This window comes from Spermophilus citellus, assembly GCF_964194105.1.
Source record: "Spermophilus citellus genome assembly, chromosome: 9".
Classification (NCBI taxonomy): Eukaryota; Metazoa; Chordata; class Mammalia; order Rodentia; family Sciuridae; genus Spermophilus; species Spermophilus citellus.
Window position 1 is genome coordinate 20,582,148 of NC_138191.1, and position 13,122 is coordinate 20,595,269.

Here is a 13,122-nt window from a genome sequence, read left to right on the forward strand (position 1 = left end):
CATGCACAGGTGGAATCAAGAGCCCAAAGGAGCAGTTGTCCATCAGATAAATATAGAGATCCCTCCTGTGTGTATTACACATTGTTTATACATGTGCTTTATCATATATAATGGGTATACATGAAGTATATCATTCTTATGCATACTTTTTAATTCCTTAGGATGAGTTTTCCTTTCTTTAATAATGTGTTTGTTTCTCCTTTGATTTTGCTTGATTTTTATTATCTCTTTCTTCCCCAAAGCACAACCTACCTCCACTCTGATTTTCTAGTGTTTGGCAAATATATCTGGGTGCTATTGGATTTTACAAATCCTGTCTTTCTTGCACATACTTACAGAGCATGTCCTCAATGATGCCACAGTTGTCTGCAAACAAAGGATAATTGTAAGAAAAATTCTGATGAGCAAGAGGAAACTAGCATGCAGATTCCCTGGCCTTCAGGCTTCAGGTATGTTGGCTCTGGGATGCACTTGACTCCTTTTAACTCTATAAGACTGGAGCTCATCCTTCTGCAGTGATTTCTCTTCACCTGTGCTTGTCTCCAACAGCAGATGGAGCCTCTGTTGGGTCTTATCTGTATTTCCCATGGCCTTGTAGCCCTGACCTGCCCTTCCATCTACACTTCCTGTTTACATTCTGAACTCTGCTCTGTTCTCACACCTGGTCTCCTAATATTCTTGATAACTGACACAGGGAAGCCCAGTCAGATTAGGGTCCCAACCTTATGAAGAGCATCTTTCAGACACATGCTACCTTCCCTTAAATTCTATACTTTCTAGACTTTTTTGCCTTCTGTACCTGATTTCCTTGACTTCATTACCTCTTTCTGCTGGGAATGAGTCTTTCCGAAGTTACTAGCACATGGATCTCTCTCTGGGGGTTTTCATAGGGAACAAGTCTAACTCAAACCTGGGTTGTTATCTTTTTTTTTAATATTTTTTTTAGTTGTAGTTGGACATAATGCCTCTATTTCACTTATTTATTTTTATGTGGTGCTGAAGATCGAACCCAGGGTCTTGTACATGCGAGGCGAGTGCTCTACCACTAAGCCACAAACCCAGCCCCCTGGATTGTTAACTTAAACATGCAAATTAAAGTGTCATTTTTTATTCTGTTTTTTATTACTTTTTAGTTATTCATGAGAGTAGAGCCCATTTTGATATCATATAGAAGCATGGAATATATCTTAATCTAATTAGGACCCCAGGCTTTTGATGTACATCAAGGTGACATTCTCTGCATTGTGTTCCTATATGTACACAGCAAAATTATGTCAGGTTCATTCCTTTTCTTACCATTCATTTCCTTTCCTTACCGTACTCTTTTTCCTTCATTTCCCTTTGTCTAATACATGGAACTTGTATTCTTCCCCTCTTCCCTCCTAATCCTTAGTGTAGATTAGCTTCCGAATGTCAGAGAAAACATTTCATACTTGTATTTGGGGAGATTGACTTAATTCACTTAGCATGGTAGTCTCCAGATTCATCCATATATTGGCAAATATCATAAAGTTATTCTTCTTTATGGCTGAGCAATACATGTGTGTGTTATGATTGCCTTTTATATTGGGGAGCTATAGGTGTCTATAACTTCCATATTTCTTGAATATTTTCAAGAATTGGAAGCACACTTGCCTCCTGTCAAGTTTATCATACTGGATATGCCAGAATCATCAACAAAATGAAAGTATCAGTCCCAATGTCTTTATTTTTATGTGGTAGTGAGGATAGAACCCAGGGCCTCATGCATTTGAGGCAAGTGCTCTAACTCCAAGCTACAACCCCAGCCCTGAAAGTATCAGTCTCTATAAGCTACACATCCATACTTAGACTTTCTTGTGCAAGGCTGCTTTCTTGATTAGGTGACTCTTTGGGGTCAATAGGTATGTCACAGGATAACAGTTCCTGTTTTATTTTCAGAACTGAATTTGGATACTTGCATTGAACTGCAGAACCTTCCCACACTTGAGGGTGATGCCCTTGGGGGCTTGGCTGTCAAAACACCTGGATGTGAGCTGCATGTCCTCACTGATACCATGAGTGTCCTGAAAGAGAAGATCATGAAAAGAAAACAACTCTTCTGCAAGTGGAGAATGGCATGCAGATTCCCAGCACTTCAAGCTTCGGGTAGAGTGGTGACAGCTTCTGTGGCTCTGGGATGCACTTTCCCATTTTAGCTTTCTCTATGAGGATGTAGCTCCTTCTGCTGTAACACATTATTACTTCAAAGCCCTCTTTGTCAATTGGATTACTTTATTTTAGGAAGTTTTGTATGGGCACCACCCACCCAAGAATACCTAGGCACATGTACAAAAGATGACATGTCCATTGGACACATGATTTCTGTCACTGTGCCTGGGTCGCTAGGTTGGGTCAATTTGCAGGGACATAAAAAATGGGTTTTCCAGGAGTGGTTAGCAGAGGAAGAATTGGGATTGTTACTGAACCCTCTTTTCCTTTCAACTTCCTCAGAGAAGGCCCAAGGGCCTTTGAGTGGACATGTGAGCCCATACATATCATAGATGCAAGTTTCCCATGCACAGGTGGAATCAAGAGCCCAAAGGAGCAGTTGTCCATCAGATAAATATAGAGATCTCTCTTGTGTGTATTACACATTGTTTATACATGTGCTTTATCATATATAATGGGTATACATGAAGTATATCATTATTATGCATACTTTTTAATTCCTTAGGATGAGTTTTCCTTTCTTTAATAATGTGTTTGTTTCTCCTTTGATTTTGCTTGATTTTTATTATCTCTTTCTTCCCCAAAGCACAACCTACCTCCACTCTGATTTTCTAGTGTTTGGCAAATATATCTGGGTGCTATTGGATTTTATAAATCCTGTCTTTCTTGCACATACTTACAGAGCATGTCCTCAATGATGCCACAGTTGTCTGCAAACAAAGGATAATTGTAAGAAAAATTCTGATGAGCAAGAGGAAACTAGCATGCAGATTCCCTGGCCTTCAGGCTTCAGGTATGTTGGCTCTGGGATGCACTTGACTCCTTTTAACTCTATAAGACTGGAGCTCATCCTTCTGCAGTGATTTCTCTTCACCTGTGCTTGTCTCCAACAGCAGATGGAGCCTCTGTTGGGTCTTATCTGTATTTCCCATGGCCTTGTAGCCCTGACCTGCCCTTCCATCTACACTTCCTGTTTACATTCTGAACTCTGCTCTGTTCTCACACCTGGTCTCCTAATATTCTTGATAACTGACACAGGGAAGCCCAGTCAGATTAGGGTCCCAACCTTATGAAGAGCATCTTTCAGACACATGCTACCTTCCCTTAAATTCTATACTTTCTAGACTTTTTTGCCTTCTGTACCTGATTTCCTTGACTTCATTACCTCTTTCTGCTGGGAATGAGTCTTTCCGAAGTTACTAGCACATGGATCTCTCTCTGGGGGTTTTCATAGGGAACAAGTCTAACTCAAACCTGGGTTGTTATCTTTTTTTTAATATTTTTTTTAGTTGTAGTTGGACATAATGCCTCTATTTCACTTATTTATTTTTATGTGGTGCTGAAGATCGAACCCAGGGTCTTGTACATGCGAGGCGAGTGCTCTACCACTAAGCCACAAACCCAGCCCCCTGGATTGTTAACTTAAACATGCAAATTAAAGTGTCATTTTTTATTCTGTTTTTTATTACTTTTTAGTTATTCATGAGAGTAGAGCCCATTTTGATATCATATAGAAGCATGGAATATATCTTAATCTAATTAGGACCCCAGGCTTTTGATGTACATCAAGGTGACATTCTCTGCATTGTGTTCCTATATGTACACAGCAAAATTATGTCAGGTTCATTCCTTTTCTTACCATTCATTTCCTTTCCTTACCGTACTCTTTTTCCTTCATTTCCCTTTGTCTAATACCTGGAACTTGTATTCTTCCCCTCTTTCCTCCTAATCCTTAGTGTAGATTAGCTTCCGAATGTCAGAGAAAACATTTCATACTTGTATTTGGGGAGATTGACTTAATTCACTTAGCATGGTAGTCTCCAGATTCATCCATATATTGGCAAATATCATAAAGTTATTCTTCTTTATGGCTGAGCAATACATGTGTGTGTTATTATTGCCTTTTATATTGGGGAGCTATAGGTGTCTATAACTTCCATATTTCTTGAATATTTTCAAGAATTGGAAGCACACTTGCCTCCTGTCAAGTTTATCATACTGGATATGCCAGAATCATCAACAAAATGAAAGTATCAGTCCCAATGTCTTTATTTTTATGTGGTAGTGAGGATAGAACCCAGGGCCTCATGCATTTGAGGCAAGTGCTCTAACTCCAAGCTACAACCCCAGCCCTGAAAGTATCAGTCTCTATAAGCTACACATCCATACTTAGACTTTCTTGTGCAAGGCTGCCTTCTTGATTAGGTGACTCTTTGGGGTCAATAGGTATGTCACAGGATAACAGTTCCTGTTTTATTTTCAGAACTGAATTTGGATACTTGCATTGAACTGCAGAACCTTCCCACACTTGAGGGTGATGCCCTTGGGGGCTTGGCTGTCAAAACACCTGGATGTGAGCTGCATGTCCTCACTGATACCATGAGTGTCCTGAAAGAGAAGATCATGAAAAGAAAACAACTCTTCTGCAAGTGGAGAATGGCATGCAGATTCCCAGCACTTCAAGCTTCGGGTAGAGTGGTGACAGCTTCTGTGGCTCTGGGATGCACTTTCCCATTTTAGCTTTCTCTATGAGGATGTAGCTCCTTCTGCTGTAACACATTGTTACTTCAAAGCCCTCTTTGTCAATTGGATTACTTTATTTTAGGAAGTTTTGTATGGGCACCACCCACCCAAGAATACCTAGGCACATGTACAAAAGATGACATGTCCATTGGACACATGATTTCTGTCACTGTGCCTGGGTCGCTAGGTTGGGTCAATTTGCAGGGACATAAAAAATGGGTTTTCCAGGAGTGGTTAGCAGAGAAAGAATTGGGATTGTTACTGAACCCTCTTTTCCTTTCAACTTCCTCAGAGAAGGCCCAAGGGCCTTTGAGTGGACATGTGAGCCCATACATATCATAGATGCAAGTTTCCCATGCACAGGTGGAATCAAGAGCCCAAAGGAGCAGTTGTCCATCAGATAAATATAGAGATCCCTCCTGTGTGTATTACACATTGTTTATACATGTGCTTTATCATATATAATGGGTATACATGAAGTATATCATTCTTATGCATACTTTTTAATTCCTTAGGATGAGTTTTCCTTTCTTTAATAATGTGTTTGTTTCTCCTTTGATTTTGCTTGATTTTTATTATCTCTTTCTTCCCCAAAGCACAACCTACCTCCACTCTGATTTTCTAGTGTTTGGCAAATATATCTGGGTGCTATTGGATTTTACAAATCCTGTCTTTCTTGCACATACTTACAGAGCATGTCCTCAATGATGCCACAGTTGTCTGCAAACAAAGGATAATTGTAAGAAAAATTCTGATGAGCAAGAGGAAACTAGCATGCAGATTCCCTGGCCTTCAGGCTTCAGGTATGTTGGCTCTGGGATGCACTTGACTCCTTTTAACTCTATAAGACTGGAGCTCATCCTTCTGCAGTGATTTCTCTTCACCTGTGCTTGTCTCCAACAGCAGATGGAGCCTCTGTTGGGTCTTATCTGTATTTCCCATGGCCTTGTAGCCCTGACCTGCCCTTCCATCTACACTTCCTGTTTACATTCTGAACTCTGCTCTGTTCTCACACCTGGTCTCCTAATATTCTTGATAACTGACACAGGGAAGCCCAGTCAGATTAGGGTCCCAACCTTATGAAGAGCATCTTTCAGACACATGCTACCTTCCCTTAAATTCTATACTTTCTAGACTTTTTTGCCTTCTGTACCTGATTTCCTTGACTTCATTACCTCTTTCTGCTGGGAATGAGTCTTTCCGAAGTTACTAGCACATGGATCTCTCTCTGGGGGTTTTCATAGGGAACAAGTCTAACTCAAACCTGGGTTGTTATCTTTTTTTTTAATATTTTTTTTAGTTGTAGTTGGACATAATGCCTCTATTTCACTTATTTATTTTTATGTGGTGCTGAAGATCGAACCCAGGGTCTTGTACATGCGAGGCGAGTGCTCTACCACTAAGCCACAAACCCAGCCCCCTGGATTGTTAACTTAAACATGCAAATTAAAGTGTCATTTTTTATTCTGTTTTTTATTACTTTTTAGTTATTCATGAGAGTAGAGCCCATTTTGATATCATATAGAAGCATGGAATATATCTTAATCTAATTAGGACCCCAGGCTTTTGATGTACATCAAGGTGACATTCTCTGCATTGTGTTCCTATATGTACACAGCAAAATTATGTCAGGTTCATTCCTTTTCTTACCATTCATTTCCTTTCCTTGCCGTACTCTTTTTCCTTCATTTCCCTTTGTCTAATACCTGGAACTTGTATTCTTCCCCTCTTCCCTCCTAATCCTTAGTGTAGATTAGCTTCCGAATGTCAGAGAAAACATTTCATACTTGTATTTGGGGAGATTGACTTAATTCACTTAGCATGGTAGTCTCCAGATTCATCCATATATTGGCAAATATCATAAAGTTATTCTTCTTTATGGCTGAGCAATACATGTGTGTGTATATATATATCAAAACCTAGGTTGAATCCATAGCTTAGCAGCAGCAATGTATCCACTTACTGAGGTTGATGAAAAAGCAATTTCACAAAATATAATAGTGTACATTCAATTGGACTAGGGAATCAGAAATTTGAGTACAAAAACAAAGAATAAGAATATATAGACGCCAACGCACCTGCCACATGGGTACCGAAAGCAGCCAAGATTCCCCACAAATGGAGGGGAGAACACAGAGAAACACAGATTTAGTACAGAAAAACCTGAGATCAGAAAAGCTGCCTAAACTTGGTTGATCCAGAGGTTGCAGTATTTAAAACCTTAGCAATTAGAAAATGTAAATCAAAAGTACACTGAGAATTCACTCACCCCACTCAGAATGGTAAATATTAAAAATAAAAGCAACAGTAAATGATGGCAAGGATGTGGGGAAAGAGATTCAGTTAATCCATTGCTGGTGGAATTGCAAATTGGTACAATCATTCTGGAAAGCAGTGTGGAGCTTTTTTACAAAACGTGGAATGGAACCACTATTTGACCCCATTATCCCACTCCTCACTTTATAGCCAAACAACTTAAAATCAGCATACCGCAGTAACATAGCCACTCCAATATTTAATAGCAGCTCAATTCACAATAGTCAAGCTACAGAACCAACTTAGGTGTCCTACATCAGATCAATAGATAAAGAATTTGGTATACATACAAAATGGAATACTACGCAGCCATAATGAAAAATAAAATTATATCATTCACCAGTAAATGGATGGAACTGGAGACTATCATGCTTTGTGAAATAAGGCAGTCCCAAAACCCAAAGGCAGAATGTGGATGCTAACTCACAACAAGGGAGTGAAAGATTAGAGGTTCATTGGACTAAACAAAGGGGAATGAAGAGAAGGGGGGAACATGTAATAGGAAAGACAGGAGAATGAATAAGACACATCTTTCCTATCTTCATGTATGAATATACAAACAATGAAGTTCTTCGTCATGTGCAACCACAATAATGGGGGATCCTATTTTCAACAAGTTATAATTATTCTATGTATGTATAGTATGCCAAAATATGCTATTATGTAAAAATAATATTTTAAAAAAGAATTTTCAATAAAAATACTGTATTCCTAGATTTGGGGTTGTAGCTCAGTGGCGGAGCACTTGCCTAGCATGTGTAAGGCAGTGATTGGATCCTCAGCACCACGTAAAAATAAATAAAGTAAAAGTATTAAACAAAAATAGCTCTGCCAAAAGAAAAATACTGTATTCCTATATATATATATATATATATATATATATATATATATATATATATATATATATATATATTGTAATTCCCACCACTTCAAGTTGGGATGTTAATATATTAGCCTACATAGTTGTCTCCTACTATCTAATTCTTGAACTAATTTTCTATTTCAGTTTGTTTTTTATTATTGGTACCACTGTTAAATACAAAACACCCGACAATAAGTAATGCTGCAGAGCTCTAGTAACAAAAGCATGATATTGTCACAAAAATAGACCCAAAGACCAATAGGTCAGAATAGAAGACAGAGACAAATCCACATACTTAGAGCCCTGTGGTACTTAACAAAGGTGCAAAAATATACATTGGAGAAATGAGCCTTTTTATTAATAAATGGTTCTGGGACAACTGGATAACTATGTAGAAAAATAACACTAAAACCCTATTTCTCACCCTGCACAAAACTCAAATGAAAATGAATCAAACACTTAGGAATTAGACCAGAAAACTTACAACTGTTAGAAAAGAACGTAGGGTCAACATTCTACATATTATTGCTGGCACCAGCTTCCTCAAAAGTACATGAACTGAAACTATGAATAAATAAGTGGGATGCCATCAAACTACAAAACTTCTTCCCAGCAAAGGAAAGAAAGAAGAGTGTGAAGAGAGAGCCTACAGAATGGGAAAAGTATCTTGGTTAGCTACTCATCTGATTAGGGATTAATACCCCAAATATATAAATAACTCAAAGCACTTCATACAAAAATATCCCAAATAACCCAATCAGTAAATGGGCAGTAGAAAAAATGAAATAGAAACTTCTTAACAAAAAAATTACAAATAGCCAAATAGATGAGAAAAGGTTCAACATCACTAGCAATTAGGGAAAGCAAATGAAAGGAATACTAAAATTTTATCTCACTCCAGAATTGCAATGTTCAAGAATATACATAAAAAAAATGCAGGCAAGGTTGTGGGGAAAATGTACACTTGTATAGTGTTAAGGGGACTGCAGACTAGTACAAGTCCAGAAACCACTATAGAGATTCATCAAAAAACTAGAGATGTAAACATCCTATGAGGATCTGCCCACTCCTTGGTATTTTGCCAAAACTTCTAAAATCAGCATACTACAGTGACAGCTACCTCAATGTTTATAGCAGCACATTTCACAATAGCTAAATTATGGAATCACCTTAATAGATAAATAAATTTTATAATTCTGACACATATATATGATATGTGTGTAAACACACACGCACACACACACACACACACACACACACACACACTGGGGTTCTTCAAAGGCATAAAAGAAAATGAAATAATGACATTTACAGGTAAATGGATAGCAATGAGAATATCATGCTACGTGAAATAAGCCAAACACAAAAACTCAAAACTTGAATGTTTACTCTCATGCAGAAACTAGAGTAAAACAAAGGAAATGGGGAGGGCAGGATAGGATATCATACAGATAAAGGAAAGAGCAGTAATGGAGAAGATTGAGAGGCAGAGTGCAGAGATGGGTAAGGGGAGGCAATGCAGATGATTGTTTTTTGTTGTTATAGATGAACACAATATATTTATATATATTTTTAACCTGGTGCTTAGGATTGATCAAAGGGACTCAGGCATTTGAGGCAAGTGTTCTCGACTAAGCCACAACCCCAGCCCCAGAATGAATTCTTAAAAAGTTGTTACGTGGGCATATAAATATACCACAGGGGACGCCACCTTTATGCATAGGTAGAAAGAAGCAATCAAATATAAATTAATAGATGAGCAAAAAGAAGTTTAGTAGAGTAGATGAAAAAGATTTGGGAAATGTTAGGGGGAATGGGAGAAAAAAGAGAGAGGGAAGGGGGCAATCATGAACTGAAGTCAAATTGCATGTGTGTATGATTTTGTCCGAATGAACCCACTACTATGTATAACTACACAGTTCTAATCTTAAAAAAGAAATATAGGTAAGAAAATCATTATGAAACCTAAAAAGGCAAAAACAAATTTCTATGGAAGTTTGGCTATAAGTGGGAGACACATACTGGCCTGGAGCCTGTGTTTTCCAATGTCATTTATAGTAGGACAGGTTTTACTACATTTTTATATTTTACATGATCCAACTGGCAAAGAGGGGCACTGAGACTTATTAATAGACAAGCTGGGTTTACACGGCTTAGAGACCTAATCAGGTGCTTGGCTTTTTAGTTGCTCTTCCTTCCACCTCACTAGGCTCCGTCTCAGTATCACAGACCTTCCACACTCTCTAGAAGGGCTTCCTTTTCTTCACCTAGGGGGACCTCAGTATGTGGCACAATGCTCCTGTCCCTAAGGAAACCAGGGCTGTGGGAATGTGCTGGGTGGCAGGCACATTTATTCCACGTGGTAGACATCCACTTGTGCCCCAGTCTCTTGCCTGCCTCTTCAGATAAGCATGTTCACCAGATTTCTCTGGCTCTCTTCAATATCCAGCCTCTATCTTGCCTCCCTAGTTTTAATTTGAGTGTTAACAGAGGTCCCACTCCCCAGCCTCTTGACACAACATTCCACTCTGTGTCTTCTGTTTTGTCTTTTGGGGACACCAATTGATTCACGCTCTCCAATCACCTCCATGGCCATATCCTCAATCACTTCTGCTCAGGTTTCTCTAAGTCTGAGCCTTGACATTCTCATGCCAGATATTCTTGGGTCATGTTAATCCTTATTTTCTCTGTTGCGCTGAATACACATTTTTCAGATAATGACCTCAAGTGTCAGATGAAAGTGGACTATTTCATGGACTTTTTATTGTGGCCTGTAAGTAAGAGATATCTATAAACTGCTAAGCACAGTACCCAGCTGGCAGGAAGTGCTCAGCATACATTAGGTTGCTGCCTTGCCCTTTTGGAGCTGCCATGGTGGGTGTGGTGTTGAGTCTCCTCTTCACTTCCTCCTGACAGGGCTTCCCTGTCACTGTTTTCCCATGTACCAGCTGAGATGCAGCAGCATGGCTCAGTCCCTGCTCTTCCTCTTGTTCCCAGCCCCAGAGGCCTGAACTGGAACCTGGCTCTGACCCACTCTCCTCTTAGCAGGAACTCCTTTTATTGATAGTTTACATTTTGATGAACTTTTGTAATACAGAGAATTTGAACCCAAGTTCTTCTATGTGTGCCAGACCTGCCATACTCTATAGAGTGGTTTCTTTTTCTTCATTCTACCACTGAACTGCACCCTAGCCCTTGATAAATATTTTAACATATATGCATATGTATATGTATTTTATATATGCATGTGATTTTGTGCATATTGAAGTTTCACTACAAGGCATTGTACTAGAAAGCACATAGAAAATTATACATAAAGGTGGTTTATGAAACTGTACCTCACAAGTTTTTACTGGAAGTTACATTCATGTGGAATATCCATCCATCAAACATTTTTTTCCTAAATAATAGAAACATATCAATCTGCTAACTTTTGCTTTTCTGTGTGACATATATACGCTAATGATATGAGAAGGAAGTCCTGGCACCTTAGATCTTGTGTGGTGAAGGCTAGACTACAGCAATTGTGGTTGCAGCGGGAGCAGGGACAAAGGGGTCAGCAATAGGCCATGATTGAGGGGTGAGAAGAAAATGCTCTAGAAAATGCATGCCCAGCAAGTAGAGCCTAGCTGGAAATTCCTTCTTTGTGGGGCTCTTTTCTTCTTTCAGTGACCAGGACACATGATGTTTTGAAGAAGGCAAGGACTAACTTGGAGCTAAAGCAACGATTGCGTCTTACACAGTCACAGAGCCTGCTTCAAATACATCACCATCTGACATCAGATCTGTAAGTGACCCTGACCTCCTTTACCTTCTAGGAGATATCTGGTCCACCGCACAGGTCTTAGCTCCTGGATAGCCTCCTCTTAAGACTCCATACCTTCACCCTCCTGCCCGCTCAGCTTTCTACCCTGTTATTATTCTCCTCTCGTCACCATCTGTCCCCTTTAGCCCAATTTTCTCTCCTTGATGTCAGTCAAGCAAGGAGTCAGAGAAATGCAGTTCAGTTGGTCCTTGAGGGAAGAAACTTTCAAAGTCTCCCTGTGAATCAGTTGTCTACCAAGAGATCTCGAGGCCATATGTGCATTCTGGACTTTCCTGAACTACTTTATGAAAAACCAAATAAGGCATAACCTTATAAATTGACTTTAGTGCACAAAATTAGGTTAAGAACAGCATTTTATTTTAACACCTCATTTTCTTTCAAAAACATGAAGGAAGATCCACTTGGTCTCCTGGATATAAAAGAAAAAACTGATAATGAAAAAAAGACACTTTAAGGGAAATTTATTTATATATATATCAGATATTCTCTACATTTATTTAAATGCTGTGCTAATAATTCCCTAGAAATCCTATTAAGAGAAACTTGATGTGTAACTGATTGTTTTAAATATGAGACATTAAACCTTTAAACTTATATGGTAAACATCAGAGCAGTTGAGCCTTCTAGGAATGTTCCTAAGTTGTACCCTGAGAGCCTTGACACACAGTGTGATCAAGCATGGGATGTATATCAACTAGCTCTTGCTTTCTAATTCCCTTTGGATCTTCTCTGAGGATTGCTTTCTTTCCTGAGTCTCTTATCACAACACTTAGAGGATTGGCTCTGTACAGCCTCCTCCTATCGCTGCCAAGTTAACCCACAGCCTCCAGTTCCTGCTGGCTCCCTCCAGTGTGCAGCCCACCCTCTCCTTGTTCATGATTTCTGGTCTCTAACTCCAGGCTTAATGTCAACTGGTTGTATGCCTTTGGCTGGCCCCTTTGCCTCTGTGAGCTACTACCCTTCATCTGTTAAAGGTGGACCTAGACTTAGATAATCTCTGAGGTCCCTGCCAATTTGACTTCTCCTTAAGAAAAATGAGACACACACTTAACAGGGGAACTTGCCTCAATATGTCCTCTTCAGTACAGGCTGTTTCTACATGTGTATGTTTCATGCTCCATCCTTATTTTCCTAGAATATGACAAAGGCCTTTATTTTTCTTCAGACCATATAACATGTAGTATGAACTGGGTAATAAAAGGACAGTAGTAGGATCTGACCATATGATATGCAGTAGGGCTATGGCTGGGGCACCAGGGATTTGGGTGCACAGGGAAGCTTATCCTCTAAGCTGGAACCTGGAATCTCCTCCAGACCCAGTGCATCCCCTTGACTCATTCTTTTTACCACCTCCCACCATGTTTATACCTTCCTGCATGCTTTGCCCTAATTCCAGTGTCTGGGC